Source organism: Anabrus simplex, chromosome 4, assembly GCF_040414725.1.
Source record: "Anabrus simplex isolate iqAnaSimp1 chromosome 4, ASM4041472v1, whole genome shotgun sequence".
Taxonomy (NCBI): domain Eukaryota; kingdom Metazoa; phylum Arthropoda; class Insecta; order Orthoptera; family Tettigoniidae; genus Anabrus; species Anabrus simplex.
In genome coordinates, this window is record NC_090268.1 from 284,535,979 (window position 1) to 284,556,776 (window position 20,798).

At 42.1% G+C, this 20,798-nt stretch overlaps 1 protein-coding gene across 1 annotated transcript in view; it reads left to right on the plus strand.

The window, feature by feature from the left end:
- Dg (Dystroglycan) overlaps positions 1 to 20,798 on the plus strand; it is a 532,981-nt gene that overhangs the window by 209,463 nt on the left and 302,720 nt on the right. The window lies entirely within an intron of this gene.

The following is a 20,798-nucleotide window of genomic DNA, read 5'->3' on the forward strand; positions in this document are numbered from 1 at the left end:
CCCCTTCCAGTATCGTTTACTTCAGCCCAACTAACGTGCACATGGTTATAGGAGTGCTATTCCTCTGCAGGCGTTCTGTCTGGTACTAATGTTCAGTGAGCACATTTTGCACATGATTCTGAAGCCTAGCGAAATGTTATATCATCCGTTCGTAAAACATGATGCCTTGAAATCATGTAGCAATGTCCTTTTACCATGTAACTATGTTAATGTGTCGTGCCTCGTGACCAGGTGTAACGAAGAGGGGAAACAATGCATAAAACTAGGTAACAGTGCAGTAATTCATGTCTTAAATAACGAACTGGATGGCGTATGTACTCTGCTCTCGTCGTACTACCGGCATGTTTCCAGCAGTGTAGCGTAGCGGATGTGGTTAGGCGTTCGCGTAGCAATCGACGAACGTGCCTGCGGCGGTTCGAATCCTGCATCATTCAAATATGTTTGCATCGGTATGATATTTGAATACGTAAACACAGGCTCACGTTTGCCACATTCAAACAGTAGAATGACGCTGTTATTCATCCTGTGCCTCGCGCATAATCCGCTGGTTAAGGTCTGAATGTACTGTAATCTCTGCTGTCATTCGGCACGTTTTCCACTGAGGAATACGTTGACATGCTCCTCATTTGTGGGAAAGCAAGACAAAACGCGTGCGAGGCACTACGTCTGTACTAGGAACGGTATCCAGACAGGCGACACCCGGTTGCTACTACATTCCGCCGTGTTGAAAGACGCCTAAGGACAACATGCGTGATTTCCAACCAGCCACCAGCCCGTGATAGGCCCGTTACATCGGGTGAAACATAAGCTGCTGGAGGCAGCTCGTAATAATCCACACATCAGTACAAGGGCGACTGCACGAAATGTGAACACCAGCCAACCGTCCGTCTGGCCAATACTGCATGAACATACATTTCACCCGTATCATCTTGAGCTACACCAAGAGTTCAATGGGCGGGATTTCGAAGCTCCAATGGGCTTCTGTCGGTAGCTGTTAGGCAGACTGGACAATGATGCAGCATTCGTATCGCATATCTCGTTCTTGGACGAATCGCGCTTCCACAATAATGGGAACGTCAATCGCCACAACATGCACTATTGGGGTCTGGACAATCCTCGCCGGGTGCGACAGTACGATGGGGGGTGAGTGTTTGGTGTGGAAGCTTGGGGGATCGCCTGATTGAGCCTTATTTCATTGAAGGCCATTGGACGGGCCCACGCTACCTGCAATTTCTGCTTCAGGAACTCCCACTGCTGCTGGAGGACGTGCCCTTGCACGATCGTTTGACGATGTGGTTGCAACAGGATGGAGCTCCACCACATTTGACTTTGTCTGCTCGTAACCATCTGATTGAGGAACTGCCAGGGAAATTGGATAGGACGAGGAGGCCCTGTTTCTTGGCCCGCCAGATCACTGGATTTAACGCCGTTAGATTTCTTCTTGTGGGGACATTTGGAGAATGTCGTTTACATTCAAGCACCGGAAAACCTCGACCAGCTTCAGCTGCCGAGCAATTACACGTGGAATGCTTCAGCGCGCAAGACGATTTATTGGACACCGGGCCCGAATGTGTATAAACCAAAACGGTCATCACATCGAGCATTTGCTGCTATAAACATTGTCAGGACAGTTGTGTTCGTATTATTTCCGGTCTGTATGTCTCCGGCCTGCTAATTAATCTGCCCTTCTTAGAGCCACAGACACATTCATTTACACACAATCTTCATGAAAGCGGGTATTGAACTTACATTGCGTGCGGTACGTATTAAACAAGTATTTAAAAAAATTGTAATCTTCGTCCCGGACTCGAACCTCGCACCTGACGTGCAAGCCCGCTTCGCCACGCCTTTACCGACTGCTCAGTGGTTCCGTACGGCACACTGGGCAGCTTATAGCAAGTATTAGGTTTTCTGCGGTCACAATATCAATGTAGTGTTTCGCCGGCGTGTCAGGTTCATATGATCTGGAAGGCACACGGATGTCTTCCAGTGTTTAATACGAGTATGACATTACGGCGTCCTATCACGGTGAAGCGGTAAATACCAAGACATCCGGTTGTGTTGTCTGAGCATACCGGCAGGGCAGATATTTTCAGGACGGAATGAATATTGTGGGTGGCATAAAACTACATTGGAAGGGGTGGCTGAATCACGCTGGATATATACATATACGAAAGTATATGCATGTTTGCAATATTGCAGACCTTCATTTACAGATTAAATGCTGCTCAGCGCTCCGTTATATCGACAAGTGGATTGCACCACAAGGCGTCTCTTTTACGGCCCAGATGGTTGATCCTATGACATTTACCTGTATATCTTCTATTTATGGATTTGACTGAGTTAGAAACTTTGAATAGGGAGAAATTTGGACAAGGTTTTCACACACTGAATTACTTTTGGGATATTTATGTGGCTGGTAGAAACATAGGATTTGGCTCACACATGGCTACTGGGAAGGCCAATGTTCGTGCCGAGTTTGATGATTCTGTGTTTTTATGTGTGTCAAACAATGAAATATACGTGTAAAAACTACAAAATTTACTTTCAATCGAGAAACACAACCAAATCTAACGCATAATGGATGGAGATATGACAAAAAGACAGTCATAGGACCAAAGTTGTAGATCACTCCAAATTGAACGATAATTGTGCCATTCGTTTTGTGATACGTCTTACCGTTTAGCCACGAAATAAGTCGAAACGAAGATCTGCACCGCGATTTAAAATGCCTCCATATTTCGATATTTTACGGGGGTAAAATGTGAAAAGTTTAAACATATTGGAATATTTCTGTCGGTTACAGTATAAAACCTATAATTTTGCTAAATTTCGATTTTCTATCTGATCTGGCAGATTGTGCCGCCATCTATATTTTGGGGAGAGGGATAAAAATGAGGACTTAGAGGAAAAGGAAAGCTAAAATATATGCCGGTGGTCATTATTACACATAAACGGGTAACTGTAAAAACAAATCGCCAAAATAGACAATGTACAGGCACAGGGTCTTTACTATTTTATTTATATTGCTAAGTATCATAATAAATATACTTCAACCCCTGTTTCACTTCTTTCCAGGCTCCCCTTAAGTGGATATTCCGTAAACAACAAAATACATATTTCTTTTTCTTTTTTTAAATGAAGCTTTCAAATACCAATTTTCATGCCTGTAACATCTTCAGTTTTTGATATATCATTATCCTAATAAAAGTAATTCAACCCCGATTCCAGTCCTCCCCCCCCCCATTAAGTGGTTTTTCGGGAACAGAAAAATACGTGTTTCTTTTTTAAAAGATATTATTAATACCAATTTTCACATCTGTAACATGTTAAGTTTTGAGATATACTGTAGATATGTTTATTTTAAAAATTAACCCCCTTTTTCACTTCCCTTTAAGTGGCTTTTCCGAAAATAAATTATGCGTGTTTCTTTACATTTACAGGAGATTCCAAATACCATTTTCACGCCTGTAAGAATGTTACATTTTTTAGATATACTCTTGATATTTTTTAATTTAAGATTTCACCCGGTTTCATTCCTGTTCACCCCCCGTTAAGCGGATTTTACGAGAACCAAAAAGGTGTTTCTTTATTTTTAAAAGAGATTTCAAATACCACTTTTCATGTCTGTAACGTCTTCAGTTTTTGAGATATAAGTATCCTCATAAAAAGTATTCAACCCCTCTTTCACCATTTTTTACCCCTTAAGGGAATTTTCCGAAAAGAAAAAAATACGTGTCTCTTTATTTTAAAAATATATTCCAAACACCAACTTTTACATATTATTATTATTATTATTATTATTATTTGCTTTGCGTGCTACTAACTACTTTTACGGCGTTCGGAGATGCCGAGGTGCCGAAATGTAGTCCCACATGAGTTCTTCACCTTTAAATACCACCGGACTGAGCCAGGATCGAACCTGCCAAGATGGGGTCAGAAGGCCAGCCCCTCAGCCGTCTGAGCCACTCAGCCCGGCTGGGATAGGGAATATGGAACCATTAAAATGTATATACAACACACAGATGAATCGCAGCCATTTCAAGCTAAAGCAGCGGGTACTTTCAAATGGGATTTCAACTGGTCGAGACACTTGGATTAACAGAACTTAGTACGATGACGAATGTCCACTGCCCTATTTAATCTTCTTTGTAAGTCTTGTTTGGGCTATCTCCTTCATCCATCATGTGTTGTGTCACCGGCAGCCTGCTGAGATCCACGGGTTTTGACGAGTTCTCTCTGTGAGATGGGAGGTGGGGACAGCGTATGAAACCCTCGTCACAAGCGAGGCTCTTTCATGTCCTAAGTACAGCCGCTCCGCTCTTTGTGTACTCAGTCGTTCCAGGTTTGTGACATGTGAGGGTCTCTGGATGTGAAGTTATCATTAGGCCACTCCAGTGAAGGATTGGCAGAGGCTATTGCTTCGTTAACGTGCCAAAAGAACCTCATATTTGATAACCTGTGTCATTGGGAATGGCTATGTATTTATAATAAATGGATGCTATAATAATAATAATAATAATAATAATAATAATAATAATAATAATAATAATAATCCAGTTTTCCTTTGAAAACTGAAGTAATGATGCCTGACCGCCATAGTACCACCGCATTTCTCGATACCAATTATGGAAAAATCCAAACGTTGCATTCATTTTAAATGAGAGATCATTTCCTTCTGTACACCGAGCGAGCTGGCCGTGCGGTTAGGGTCACGTAGTTGTGAGCTTGCATTCGATAGATGGTGGGTTCGAATTCCACCGTCGGCAGTCTTGAATATTATTTTCCGTTGTTTCCCATGTTCACACGAGGCACTGTACCTTAATTAAGCCCAAGGACGCTACCTTCACTATCCTAACCCCTTCCCTACCCTTTGATGTGTAAGTGCGACGTTAAACCACTAACAAAACATTAAATAAATAAATAAATAAATAAATAAATAAATAATCCAGCTCCTTCGCTGAATGGTCATTGTAACAGCCTTCGGTTAAGAGGGTCTGAGGTTCCATTGTCGGCCTAGTCGGGGACTTTTTAACAGCTTCTGGTTAATTCCTCTGACTTGAGGACTGTGTTTTTATGTTGATCTCGTTATTTACGGACAACACATTACACTACTAACCATCATAGAAAAACGTTATAGTGAATTCATTCCTCCACATGGGGTTGATGTCAGGTAGGGTAACTGGCCATAAAACTGAGCCAAGTCTACATGTGCTATAGAGGTCGTACCCGCGATCTCACAAGGTGTGAGAAAGGCAGAGGAAAGAAAAAGAAGTGAGGGAGTTTATTAGGAGTGTTTTAAATTTGTTTGTAGAACCTTAATTCGTTGTGGTTTGATTTCATGAAACCTTAACATAATATGTCTTGTCAGGCAATGGTGAGGGAACATAGCTAGATCGCTTGATAGGGCTTTGAGGCATGCAGTTTGCAATTACGACGGTCGGAGAATGAATATGGAGGGAGGGATGGAGATGATGACTGCATGTGGATGTGAGTCACGATGGAAAGAGGCAGTAAGCTCCACGTTATCCAGGAGATAAGTTCAGACTGGACTGCCTTTTCCACACACAAAAACTCTTCAGTTAATCGCCTCTCTGCTCTATTTCCTGCTTGGAATTGAAGGACTCGGCTGAATACCCTGCTGGTTTTTTAAAACTGTACTCTACGATTACACCTTGAATATTTTCGTCCTCTTCAATGGACATACCAATTGTGTCCAACCTAAGGCTAGCCAATTCTGCTCTCCTGTTATGCAAACGCCGTATAGTTATTCTGTTCAGAAATCTTTTGTCTTCGGTAGGAACTACCAACTTTAAAATGGCCAATGTTCAGGAGCGGTGAATTTCCTCGAATCACACTGAGGTAATTTCACAGAAATTACAAATCTGGACGAAATATCCATCTAAATAAGTACGTAGGTAATCTAGATTGATATATTACACAGATTTGACTACATTCGTATATCGCCATATTGTAAGCAGTTTTAATTTTAACAAGAGTCCGGCTCCATGGCTAAATTGTTAGCGTGCTGGCCTTTGGTCACAGGGGTCCCGGGTTCGATTCGCGGCAGGGCCGGGAATTTTAACCATCATTGGTTACTTACCCTGGCACGGGGGCTGGGTGTATGCGTTGTCTTCATCATCATTTCATCCTCATCACGACGCGCAGGTCGCCTACTGGAGTCATATCAAAAGACCTGCACCTGGCGAGCCGAACCCGTCCTGGGATTTCCCGGCACTAAAAGCCATACGCCATTTCATTTCATTTTAACTAGACCCACCCGTGATGATGTTTACCTTTTCTCTTAGGACTGTTTCAATAAACTAATTAACGTTTGATACGTTCTTTAAGAGTCGAACGTTTCAGTGCCCATTTAATTCAACATGTAAATATGGAATCTGAAGGGAAGAGCTGCCCATGTATTAAAGGTTATCATACAGCTGCAGCCTCATGATATTAATGAAAATAACAATATTCCAATATTTACTACCGTTTGTCATGTCTGTCTGTCTGTCTGTTAGGTCATCAGCCCAGAGGCTGGTTGGATCCTCAAATAGCATCACCAAAGGCTATGCAGTTATAGGGAAACCACAAAAACCAATAGCAGTACCAAAATGAGGCGTACTAGACAAGATGAGGAGTGAGGTAGTTTGCCATTGCTTTCCTCACTGGGCCAGACAGTGCTATTGTAGTACAACTAACCCTATGAGCAACACTTTTCATGACACTCAGACACACTGGTTGTGCTCTGAATGTCATTAATCAGCACCACCCATACCCCAGCAGCTTCCATATTGTCACAGCCATGGATGAGACTGGGACTTCAGTGGAAGCTACACTTTGCTCTGGCCTGTGCCAAGAGATGGATGCAGAAGTACTGTAACCATCAAGAAATGAGAGCAGGCTGACCGTTTGTCATAGGCTAAGATAAAATAAATCTGTGATATTATCTGAAACTTTGCAGTAACAGTTAACATTAAGTTATTTTGTGTTACACAAAACTTAGGTACCATATAGTTTTCCTTTTAAAAAAAAAAATGAAAGTAACTAGAGAAACATGAATGAACTATTTCAGGTGCTAAAATATTAAGACTTCAAGCAGTGCATACAATGTTCTTCTGCGTGATATGTTCAACTGGTGGACTGATAGTATCTTTTCATTGGTTTATTTGGCATTGGAATGAATAAATAACAGCAATAAAGTGATATTCGGATATACTATTGTGTTGCTGCTTACAAACTGAGGAGAACATTCCTGTAACGGTGAGTATTTTTAGAAGACAAAAATAATGACGTTATCAGCCATTCTTAACAATTTTTTTCCTATTTGCTTTACGTCGCACCGACACAGATAGGTCTTATGGCGACGATGGGATAGGATAGGCCTAGGAATTGGAAGGAAGCGGCCATGGCCTTAATTAAGGTACAGCCCCGGCATATGCCTGGTGTGAAAATGGGAAACCACGGAAAACCATCTTCAGGGCTGCCGACAGTGGGGCTCGAACCCACTATCTCCCGATTACTGGATACTGGCATTCTTAACATTAATCACATGAGAAATAAATGGCATTCCCTGACAGAATGAGGATAGTATCTGAAGGAGAGGTATGAACATTAAAAATAACCTTAAGCATTGCAAGCCTCGCACGAAAACAGGTCAGCAATGATGGGAGAAGTGCAGAATAATAGTAACTAGGCTGAATTAGAGTTACCTGTGGGATATTTTACTCCATTAAAATTACCTACAAATTACAGCTCAGGTGGTAGAGAGCTGAGCTGAAGTTGCTGGGTTCAATCCCGGGTCTATCCGGTTGTATTTGAAAGTGTTCACATACGTCAGCCTTGTGTAAGTAGATTTACTGGCACTTTAATGAAATCGTGCAGGACAAAATTCTGGCACCTCTGCGTCTCCGAAAGCCGTAGAAGTAGTTACTGGTAACCAGTATTATTATTACAAATTACTTTCTCGACAAGCAGTAAAATTACAATTACTTCACAGAACGCCAGTGTTTAGAAAATCAAAGCTGCCAAACTGTTGTTGCGATCTATACGAATTCTTTCTTTCTTAATCTGCTTACCCTCCAGAGTCGGTTTTCCCTCGGACTCAGCGAGGGATCCCACCTCTACCGCCTCAAAGGCAGTGTCCTGGAGCTTCGGACTCTGGGTTTGGGGATACATCTGGGGAGGATGACCAGTACCTCGCCCAGGCGGCATCACCTGCTACGCTGAACAGGGGCCTTGTCGGGGGATGGGAAGATTGGAAGGGATAGACAAGGAAGAGGGAAGGAAGCGGCCGTGGCCTAAGTTAGTTACCATCCCGGCATTTGCCCGGAGGAGAAGTGGGAAAAACCGGAAAACCACTTTCAGGATGGCTGAAGTGGGAATCGAACCCACCTCTATTCAGTTGACCTCCCGAGGCTGAGTGGACCCCGTTCCAGCCCTTGTACCACTTTTCAAATTTCGTAGCAGAGTCGGGAATCGAACCCGGGCCTCCGGGGGTGGCAGTTAATCACACTAACCACTACATCACAGAGGCGGACTGCATATGAATTACTAGAATTTATCAATTACAAATTATTTCAAGAAATACATTACGAGTGAAAGTTACATTTTTGTGAAAAGTAAGGATTACAAATAATACAAATTACTATAAAAAAAACCTATTCGTTGCAATTAATTTGTTTACTTGTACTCAGTTACTTCCAACTCTGTAGGTCAGATAGCAAAGATGAAAGAGAAGGGCTTGAAACATGTAAGAGAAAGCAATGCCAGGCTCAGTTGAAGTCTGATAATCGCCTCTCCACTCACACTCTCAAACTTTGTTCAAAATTTAAATATCTATTTCATTTCATTTCATTTCATTTCATTTCATTTCATTTCATTTCAGTATTGATGTTATTTTTCTCTTTTTGTTCTAGGTGAGTTCTCCACATGCCTGTTGAACTGCAGCAGCGTGAGTTTCACAGACGTATAAATAAAATGCATGGCTGAAGGGTAATAATATGGAATGATAGTTTAATTATCTGAGTAACTAACTCTATGGCACTACAGCCTTGAAGGGCCTTGGCTTACCAAGCGACCGCTGCTCAGCCCGAAGGCCTGCAGATTACGAGGTGTTGTATGGTCAGCGCGACGAATCCTCTCGGCCGTTATTCTTGGCTTTCTAGACCGAGACCGCTATCTCACCGTCAAATAGCTCCTCAATTCTAATCACGTAGACTGACTGGACCTCGAACCAGCCCTCAGATCCAGGTAAAAATCCCTGACCTAGCCGGGAATCGAAGAGGCAGGCACGCTACCCCTACACCACAGGGCCGGCTTAATTATCTGACAAGTGTACGATTTTAACCTGTGTTATTTACTGAAGAATTGTAAACCAATTTTAAGCTTATTAGCAGAACATCAGAACGGGTTTAAAAAAAATGTAGAAACACACGGAGCAATGCTTGCTTTACAGTACGCCTCATCTTGGAGGACCGAAAAAGAAGAGCAGCTCACGTATATGGCATTTGTAAATCTGGATAAGGAGTATATGAATGTTGATTTATCCATACTCTTCGAGATTCAGAGCCAAGTACAAAGAAGCGAGTTAATCCGCAGTCTGCTCAAAAATCGAGCTGCATTGTTGAGATTCGGCAGCTGTGAAATAGGAAGCATAACCCAACAGTACTCACGAGTGGATAAGTATTTCACGTATTTACACAGCACAGGATTACATCAGCCGGACTGAATGGCTCAGACGGAAGAGCACTGGCCTTCTGAATTCAAGTTGGCAGGTTCGATTTCGGTTCAGTTCGAGGATATTTGAAGGCGATCAAATACTTCAGCCGTAGGTCGGTAGATAACAATTCCTGGAGAACAAAATTTCAGTACGTCCGAGAAAAGTAGTGAGTTGGGCGTAAACTACTGTATTATTATTATTATTATTATTATTATTATTATTATTATTATTATTATTATTATTATTATTATTATTATTACGACTGATAAAGTCTAGTGATGTTGATTACTGCCTCTGACGTTGAACGAGTCATTCATGGGCATCTGAGCAGTGTTAAGCGTCGCAGTCTGTGGTCGAAGGATGGGACTGAATAGTTATTAAATATTTTTGACTGTAGAGATATTGATGCTTGTGTACTCTTACGTTTATGAAGTCACTGCATTGAACACAAACAACAGTATGTGATTACCCACATAAGGACCCTAAGCAGTTCAAAGTAAATGCCCGTGATGTTTTGTAGGCAAACAGGTAAAGATAGGTCAAGATAAAGAACACTCCTGTTGTTTTCACAGGGCCTAAGATTTTTCTCATGATTCTCCTTTCTAGTACCTCAAGTTTATCTAATTTATAATATAGTACCAGGCATTCACTTGCATGTAAGCATTCCGGTTACAGCACTGTAATGTAGTGCCTTTTTTTAAGATTTTTAGATAGACACTTTTTGTTATAAAAATTATTTGTGATACCCTATGCTCTTTCCATCTTGTGTACCCTTTCTTCTACTGCAGATTTGTCTAAAGCATTTTCTTGAATTATTTCCCCCAGATATTTGAATTTCGTTACTCTTTCCACTGGACCAATATCTGTTGCCAAAAATTTTGGAGCATTCTTGATGTTTGTAATAAAGTTTATTTTTTCTATGGAGATTCTCAAACCTGTCATGTTGGCTATTTCTTCCAAGAGATTGATTTGTGTTAGTGCACTTGTTAGGTTTTATGACAATATAGCGAAATTCTTTTAAAATATTAAAATCCGGGTGGAGTCCGCCTCTATGGTGTAGTGGTTAGTGTGATTAGCTGCCACCCCCGGAGGTCCGGGTTCGATTCCCGGCTCTGCCACGAAATTTGAAAAGTACGAGGGCTGGAACGGGGTCCACTCAGCCTCGGGAGATCAACTGAGTAGAGGTGGGTTCGATTCCCACCTCAGCCATGCTGGAAGTGGTTTTCTGTAGTTTCCGACTTCTCCTCCAGGAATATGCCGGGATGGTACTTAACTTAAGGCCACGGCCGTTTCCTTCCCTCTTCCTTGCCTATCCTTTCCAATCTTCCCATCCCCCACCAAGGCCCCTATTCAGCATAGTAGGTGGGGCCGCCTGCGCGAGGTACTGGTCATTCTCCCCAGTTGTATCCCCCGACCCAGTGTCTCACGCTCCAGGACGCTGCCCTTGAGGCGGTAGAGGTGGGATCCCTCGCTGAGTCAGAGGGAAAAAGCCAACCCTGGAGGGTAAGCAGATTAAGAAAGAAGGAAAGAAAATATGGGTGGAATGGAATTAAATAGAATTGTCTTCGTTTTTTAATTTTTCGCAACCCATGATTACCACTCTGCTGAAAAGCTTGAACTGGCGCGAGGAAACCGACAACGGACCGTTTCACTCGCTTTACTGGTGCTAGGTAGCGCCAACTTGCGCGTGATAAAATGAGAATTTCAAATGCTTCAGCACTGAGCAATGTTTATAAAATGAAGCGCTAGCTCGCGCGGGTAGGCGCTAGTTGTTTCGCAACCGGAGCCTACAACCGATTCTTCCTTACCTTTGTAACATTGGGCTCCCTCCGCTTCTCTTGCATTGACCATTATTCTCGTAGCTAACCTCTTCTCCTCCATCCGTTTCACGTGACCCCACCCTTGGTTTACGCATACGGCTTCATACACCGACTTTATTCCAAATGTTATCACCTCATTTGCTCTTTTACCTCCTCATTTGGAGTACCTTCCAGTACCATTGTTACCAGCTGTTTGTATTAGCAATCATTTTCGCTACTTTGTTGTCTGCTTCCAACTCATGAGTAAGATATATGAGTCCACCCACTTTTCACTTCCATACAGCAAAGTTGCTCTGAAAACAACCAGATACTTCTGTTTAGAGCGGACTTCTTTCTGATAGCATACTGTTGACCTCAACTGCGAGCTCACTGCTTTAGCTTTGCTGCACCTTGATTCTATTTCACTGAGTATACTTTCATCCTGGGAAAATACACTATATGCTATATACTATGGAAAGTGTGACTGTAGGCACCGGTATTCAACACTGCAAACAGTTTCTATTGCCGAACAACATATCGTCACTGGAAAATTAAATGCTGCCGCAGAAACAAGTGTATGCAGAGATTTTTAGCTGTCTGCTTCTTAGATCTAAACATTGTTAGCTCATATACCTGTAACAGTAGCTTTCGAGAGTAATAATGAATGTGCATAAGGGAATAGTTCAGTCAGTATTATCCTTGTTCTAAAATCGATTTCGAGACATATGTTCTTTTCTTGCAAGTTTGTAACAGATTAGAATTTAGAAGGTTCTAACCTGTAGCGTATAGTGGCAATTGTTGCTAAAATCCACACAGATATATTATATTGTCGTTTTATTATTCGTAATTTATAAACACGGTTACTGATAAACTGTTTAAATGGGGTAAATTATTTCATTTTTTAGGTGCTAGCAGTAGTATAATTGGATGGTTCGGCCGCCTCCTCCTCCTCCGGCTCTCGGGAGAGGCCTCCTCCTCAGCCAGTGGCCTCCTCCTCCTCCTCAGCCAGTGGCCTCCCAGTGGCCACCTCCTCCTCCTCCTCCTCAGCCAGTGGCCTCCCAGTGGCCTCCTCCACCTCAGCCAGAGGCCTCTTCTAGTGCTGCCAACTTAACCTAACTAGCGCGAGATAAACAAAGCTACGTGCTTTTTGACAGACAACAACGCATCGCTAACCTCAGTACTGCCATCTTGACGGGCCTAAACCTTAGTGGTACCAACTTAACCTCACTAGCGCGAGGTAAACAAAGCCACGTGCTTTTTGACAGCCACGTGCTTTTGACAGCTGTCATCCGCCATCTTTAAACTACAGAGCGCTGTGCTGCCCTCTTTCGTCACCTGTCATCGGCAGTGCTGCCATCTTGGCGGGCCTAAACCTTAGTGCTACCAACTTAACCTCACTAGCTCGAGATAAACAAATCCACGTGCTTTTTGACAGCCACGTGCTTTTTTGACAGCTGTCATCCGCCATCTTTAATCCATAGAGCACAGTGCTGCCCTCTTTAGCTACTTACCTTTGAAATGTGGTGGCGGATAATTTGAAAAATGCTTTTTGACAGCAGCCATCTTGCATCGCAAACCTCAGTGCTGCCCTCTTTAGCTAGATACCTGTGGTAGCAGACAATTCCACGTGACAGCAGCCATCTTTAATCAAGAGAGCACCGTGCTGCCCTCTATGTGGTGGCGGCAAATTGAAAAATTCCACGTGCTCTTGTTTGGAAACAAACTCACGTGCTTTTTTGACAGCTACCATCCACCATCTTTAATCAACAGAGCACAGTGCTGTACTCTTTAGCTAGATACCTTTGAAATGTGGTGGCGGCAATTTGAAAAATTCTATGTGCTCTTGTTGGGAAACAAAGCCACGTGCTTTTTTGACAGCTGTCATCCGCCATCTTTAATCAATAGAGCACCGTGCTGCGGGCAATTTCATCACCTATCACCCGCCATCTTTAATCTACAGAACACCGTGCTGCCCTCTTTATGGCTACTACCTTAAGCATGTAGTACCGGGCAATTTGAAAAGTTCTGTTAGCTATCATCCGCCATCTTTAATCAAGAGAGCACCGTGCTGCCATCTTTAGCTAGATACCTTTGAAATGTGGTGGCGGCAAATTGAAAAATTCCACATGCTCTTGTTTGGAAACAAACTCACGTGCTTTTTGACAGCTACCATCCGCCATCTTTAATCAACAGAGCATAGTGCTGCCCTCTTTAGTTTGAAATGTGGTGGCGGCAAATTCCACATGGTCTTGTTTGGTAAACATAGCCACGTGCAGCTATCATCCGCCATCTTTAATCCAGAGAGCACCGTGCTGCCCTCTTTATCGCAGTAGATGTAAATTCGTCACCTGTCATACGCAGTGCTGCTATCTTTAGCTAGATACCTTTGAAATGTGGTGGTGGATAATTTAAAAAGAAAAATTCTACAGCAGTCCTCTCTCGACGCTAATTGCATAAGATGGCGGCTATACATGACTCCTTAAGGGTGCTTACGCAAGACGGCTGCTATACAAAGGTTCTTATGAGACGCCCTTGGGATGCTTGCGCAAGATGGTGGTTATACAAGGCTCCTTATGAGACACCCTAGTGATGCTTGCGCAAGATGGTGGTTGCTCTTATGAGGCGGCTTAAGGGTCCTTGCACAAGATGGCTAGAGACGCCCTAAGGATGCTTGCGCAAGATGGCGGACACAAGATGGCGGCTATACACGTCTCCTTATGAGACGCCTTAAGGGCGTGGCGGTTGCTCTTATGAGGCGGCTTAAGGGTCCTTGCACAAGATGGCTAGAGACGCCCTAAGGATGCTTGCGCAAGATGGCGGACACAAGATGGCGGCTATACACATCTCCTTATGAGACGCCTTAAGGGTGCTTGCGCAAGATGGCTGCTGCTCTTAGCTTAGAGGCTAACGTGTCGTGCTAGTTCGATTCATTAAATTTAGGGCTTAAATGCAAAATGTTAAATATCTCGAAAGCAGTGCACCGTAGAGCAAAACGGACAAAATTTTTCTGCCTAATACCTAGGTTCGCAGTATGAGGAACAAGAAAATCATAGTCTAATGATGGGATCAACGGTTCGGTTCCTACTTAGGCCCTTTGGCATTTGCTCTGTTTTAGCTTGTATTGAAGCGAGTCTTCGTAACATGATCAGGTTTAGCTATGGTAGAGAGTATAACGTGCCGTGCAGGTTCGATTCATTAAATTTGGAGGCTTAAATGCAAAATGTTAAATATCTCGAAAACGATGCATCGTAGAGCAAAACGGACAAAATTTTTCCGCCTAATACGTAGGTTCGTAGTATCAGGAACAATAAAAAACATAGTCTAATGATGAGATCAACGGTTCGATTCCTACTTAAGCCCTTTGCCATTCGCAGCTATCCATTTCTACAAGATGGTGGCTGCTCTTATGAGAAACAAGATGCCTTGAGACGTCCTAGGGATGCTTACGCAAGATGGCAGACACAAAATGGTGACTATACATAGCTCCTTATGAGACGGCCTAGGGGTGCTCGCACAAGATGGCGGCTACTCTTATGAAGAAAGCTAGCTTAGAGGCTACTGCGCAAGATAACAGCTGCTGTTATGCATGTGGTGGAGGGCAATTTGAAATTCCATGTGCTTAATCAACAGAGCACCCTGCTGCCCTCTTTAGCTGAAATGTGGTGGTGGATAATTTGAAAAATTCTTTTCACAGCTATCATCTTTAAAAACAATGGCGACTATACATAGGCTGTTAAGGCCTTATCATTCTCCTCCTCCTCCTCCTCCTCCTCCTCCTCCTCCTTCTCTACCTCCTCCTCCGCCTCTTATGTCAAGGCATAGCTTTATATCGAACAAGTTTAAACCTGCATCGCGAAGGCAAGCGTGTGCAGCGATAACATTATTGCGCATGTTTAGAATTTCGAAACATAAGAAGAGTAGAATCAAACGCTGTACTCGATACGACATGTGATTAGAACATTGATTGATGCGTTCAGAAAACAAAATAAGTGATCAAGACTAGAATCGAACAATGTACTCAATACATCATGTGTTTAGAATATGTCAGGGGATACGCTTGTTCTAAGAAGATCAGATTGAAACATAACAAGACTAGAATAGAACACTGTAATCGATGTTGTTAACTTCAACATGTGATCAGAACATTGATTGATGTGTTCAGAACACAAAATAAGTGATCATGACTAGAATCGAACACTGTACTCGGTACAACATGTGATCAGAACATTGATCGATGTGTTCAGAACACGAAATAAGTGATCAAGACTAGAATCGAACACTGTACTCAATACAACATGTGTTTAGAACATGTTAGGGGGTACCCTTGTTCTAAGAAGATCAGAATGAAACATAACAAGACTAGAATCGAACACTGTAATCGATATTGTTAACCTCAACATATTATCAGAACATTTGTTTGATGTGTTCAGAGCAAAAGTACAATTTTGATGATTTGCGCAGCTAACTCGCTCGGTAAACGATGTGGCCAAAGTATAACTTCAAATTATTTACCTTCCATCATTCGTCTTGTGTGTAAAAATCAGTCGAACAAGCTATCGCATAAACATAGCTGAAAAAAAATCGTGATAGGGTATGGAACCCAGGGGTTACATCTTGTCAGAAGAGCAAAAAGGATGAAAGGACTCTTCCTCCTCCTTACCGCACATTCCTTGGCTAAAGGGCTAATGGGCTAAAGGGCTAATGGGCTAAAGGGCTAATGGGCTAATGGGCTAAAGGGCTAAAGGTGCAACAACCTCGTCGATCGCTATCAGCAAGAACGCTTGTACTTTGTAGAAAATTAATCTTTATTTGTAAATGGTTTCATGTTCAGAACAAGGAATGGAACCTAGGGGTTACGTCTTAACGTAATAAAATCCCCGAGGTGCGATGAGTTACGTTTTTCGAACTAGTGTTTGGAACACTGAACTTTTCAAGATGGCAAGAGTGAGGTTAGCAATGTTCTGTTGTTGGATTTTAAATTCCGCGCTACAACATGCATAAGGTGGCAGCCCTTGAGGTTTACTCCCGTAAAGATGGCAAGAGTGAGGTTAGCAATGTTCCGTTGTTGGATTTTTAAAATTCCCCGCTATAACATGCAAAAGGTGGCAGCCTTGAGGTTTACCGCCGTAAAGATGGCAGCAGTGAGGTTAGCGACGCTCTATTGTCCTTCAAAGTGAGGTTAGGGTTCGTCAAGAAGACAGCTGTCAAAAAAGCACGTGGCTATGTTTACCAAACAAGAGCACGTGGCTGTGACGTCACGGTCACGTAGTATACCGCCTCAGCATGTAAAGTTCAATGTCTACACCTACGTAGTTAACACTCTGCTATGTTCACAAGATTTTTATACATCACTATTCTTTAAGCTTTAAGTTCATTCACATAGGCTATGCTAAGATAGCAGCACAAACACATGCGAACTTTGTACATTCTAATGGAATAAGTTTAGTACTGTGTGCGTCATGGATACATGATGTGTGCACGCATTTAATCTTAACTATACGTAATGCTGCTGCTTTGTTTACAAGATTTTTATACATTGCTATTCTTTATGCTTTAAGTTCGTGCACGCACAAGCGATACTCGTACGCTCTAGCAGGAGAAGTTTAGTACGATATTCGATACATACATTATCGATAGGTGATGTGTACACGCTTTAGAACATAGCTCATCTTTATGCTTTAAGTTCATGCACATGGGTTAGGGATACTCAAAAGCGATTGCTACATGCTCTAGCGGAAGAAGTCTAGTACGATAGTAGATGCATGTAAAATCGATAGGTTATGCTAAGATAGCAGCACACTTACATGATTTTAGCACAATCTAGTGGGAAATGTTTAGTATGATAGTCGTTTCGTGCAAAATCATTAGGTAATGTGTAAACGCTTCGAAACAAGGCTATTCTTTGTACTTTAAGTTCATGCGTACAGGTTATGCTAAGATAGCGGCACAATCTAGCGCAAGAAGTTTAGTACGAGAGTCGATGTATGTAAAATCGATAAGTAATGAGTACACGCTTTAAAACATGGTTATTCTTCGTACTTTCAGTTCATGCATCTTAGTTATGCTAAGATAGCAGCACAATCTAGCGGAAGAAGTTTAGTACGATATTTGTTGCATGCAAATCGATAGGTGATGTGTACACACTTTGAAACATGGCTATTCTTTTTACTTTAAGGTCATGCGTATAGGTTATGCTAGGATAGCAGCACAATCTAACGGGAGGAGATTAGTACGAGAGTCAATGCATGCAAAATCCATAGGTAATGTGTACATGCTTTGAAACATGGCTATTCTTTGTACTTTTAAGTTCATGTGTATAAGTTATGCTAAGATGTCAGCACAATCTAGCGGAAGAAGTTTAGTACGAGAGTCAATGCATGCAAAATCGATAGGTAATGTGTACACGCTTTGAAACATGGCTATTCTTTGTACCTTAAGGCCATGCGTATAGGTTATGCTAAGATACCAGCACAATCTAGCGGAAGAAGTTTAGTACGAGAGTCGATGCTTGTAAAATCGATAGGTAATGTGTACATGCTTTGAGACATAGCTATTCTTTGTACTTTAAGTTCATGCGTCTTAGTTATGCTAAGATAGCAGCACAATCTACCTGCAGAAGTTTAGTACGAGAGTCGATACATGCAAATTCGATAGTTGATGTGTACACGCTTTGAAACATGACTAATCATTGTACTTTAAGTTCATTGGTATAGGTTATGCTAAGATGTCAGCACAATCTAGCGGAAGAAGTTTAGTACGAGATTTGATGCATGCAAAATCGATAGGTAATGTGTACACGCTTTGAAACATGGCTATTCTTTGTACCAGATACCAGCACAATCTAGCGGAAGAAGTTTAGTACAATATTTGTTGCATGCAAAGTCGATAGGTAATGTGTACACACTTTGAAACATGGCTATTCTTTGTACTTTAAGTACATGCGTACAGGTTATGCTAAGATAGCAGCACAACCTAGCGGAAGAAGTTTAGTACAATATTTGTTGCATGCAAAGTCGATAGGTAATGTGTACACACTTTGAAACATGGCTATTCTTTTTTACTTTAAGGTCATGCGTATTGGTTATGCTAAGATAGCAGCACGATCTAGCGGAAGGAGTTTAGTACGAGAGTCAATACATGCAAATTCGATAGTTGATGTGTACACGCTTTGAAACATGGCTATTCTTTGTACTTTTAAGTTCATGTGTATAAGTTATGCTAAGATACCAGCACAATCTAGCGGACGAAGTTCAGTACGAGATTCGATGCATGCAAAATCGATAGGTGATGTGTACACGCTTTGAAACATGGCTATTCATTGTACTTTAATTTTATGGGTATAGGTTATGCTAAGATAGCAGCACGATCTAGCGGATGAAGTTTAGTTCGATGGTCGATGCATGTAAAATCGATAGGTGATGTGTACACGCTTTGAAACATGGCAATTCATACTGCTGCTCTGTTCCCAAGACTTTTAAGAATAGCTAATCCTAATACTGCTCTTAACGACGTCGAGCTAAGGATTGATTACGTGACCGTGACGTCACAGCCACGTGCTCTTGCTTGGTAAACATAGCCACGTGCTTTTTTGACAGCTGTCTTCTTGACGAACCCTAACCTCACTTTGAAGGACAATGGAGCGTCGCTAACCTCACTGCTGCCATCTTTACGGCGGTAAACCTCAAGGCTGCCACCTTTTGCATGTTATAGCGGGGAATTTTAAAAATCCAACAACGGAACATTGCTAACCTCACTCTTGCCATCTTTACGGGAGTAAACCTCAAGGGCTGCCACCTTATGCATGTTGTAGCGCGGAATTTAAAATCCAACAACAGAACATTGCTAACCTCACTCTTGCCATCTTGAAAAGTTCAGTGTTCCAAACACTAGTTCGAAAAACGTAACTCATCGCACCTCGGGGATTTTATTACGTTAAGACGTAACCCCTAGGTTCCATTCCTTGTTCTGAACATGAAACCATTTACAAATAAAGATTAATTTTCTACAAAGTACAAGCGTTCTTGCTGATAGCGATCGACGAGGTTGTTGCACCTTTAGCCCTTTAGCCCATTAGCCCATTAGCCCTTTAGCCCATTAGCCCTTTAGCCCATTAGCCCTTTAGCCAAGGAATGTGCGGTAAGGAGGAGGAAGAGTCCTTTCATCCTTTTTGCTCTTCTGACAAGATGTAACCCCTGGGTTCCATACCCTATCACGATTTTTTTTCAGCTATGTTTATGCGATAGCTTGTTCGACTGATTTTTACACACAAGACGAATGATGGAAGGTAAATAATTTGAAGTTATACTTTGGCCACATCGTTTACCGAGCGAGTTAGCTGCGCAAATCATCAAAATTGTACTTTTGCTCTGAACACATCAAACAAATGTTCTGATAATATGTTGAGGTTAACAATATCGATTACAGTGTTCGATTCTAGTCTTGTTATGTTTCATTCTGATCTTCTTAGAACAAGGGTACCCCCTAACATGTTCTAAACACATGTTGTATTGAGTACAGTGTTCGATTCTAGTCTTGATCACTTATTTCGTGTTCTGAACACATCGATCAATGTTCTGATCACATGTTGTACCGAGTACAGTGTTCGATTCTAGTCATGATCACTTATTTTGTGTTCTGAACACATCAATCAATGTTCTGATCACATGTTGAAGTTAACAACATCGATTACAGTGTTCTATTCTAGTCTTGTTATGTTTCAATCTGATCTTCTTAGAACAAGCGTATCCCCTGACATATTCTAAACACATGATGTATTGAGTACATTGTTCGATTCTAGTCTTGATCACTTATTTTGTTTTCTGAACGCATCAATCAATGTTCTAATCACATGTCGTATCGAGTACAGCGTTTGATTCTACTCTTCTTATGTTTCGAAATTCTAAACATGCGCAATAATGTTATCGCTGCACACGCTTGCCTTCGCGATGCAGGTTTAAACTTGTTCGATATAAAGCTATGCCTTGACATAAGAGGCGGAGGAGGAGGTAGAGAAGGAGGAGGAGGAGGAGGAGGAGGAGGAGGAGGAGAATGATAAGGCCTTAACAGCCTATGTATAGTCGCCATTGTTTTTAAAGATGATAGCTGTGAAAAGAATTTTTCAAATTATCCACCACCACATTTCAGCTAAAGAGGGCAGCAGGGTGCTCTGTTGATTAAGCACATGGAATTTCAAATTGCCCTCCACCACATGCATAACAGCAGCTGTTATCTTGCGCAGTAGCCTCTAAGCTAGCTTTCTTCATAAGAGTAGCCGCCAT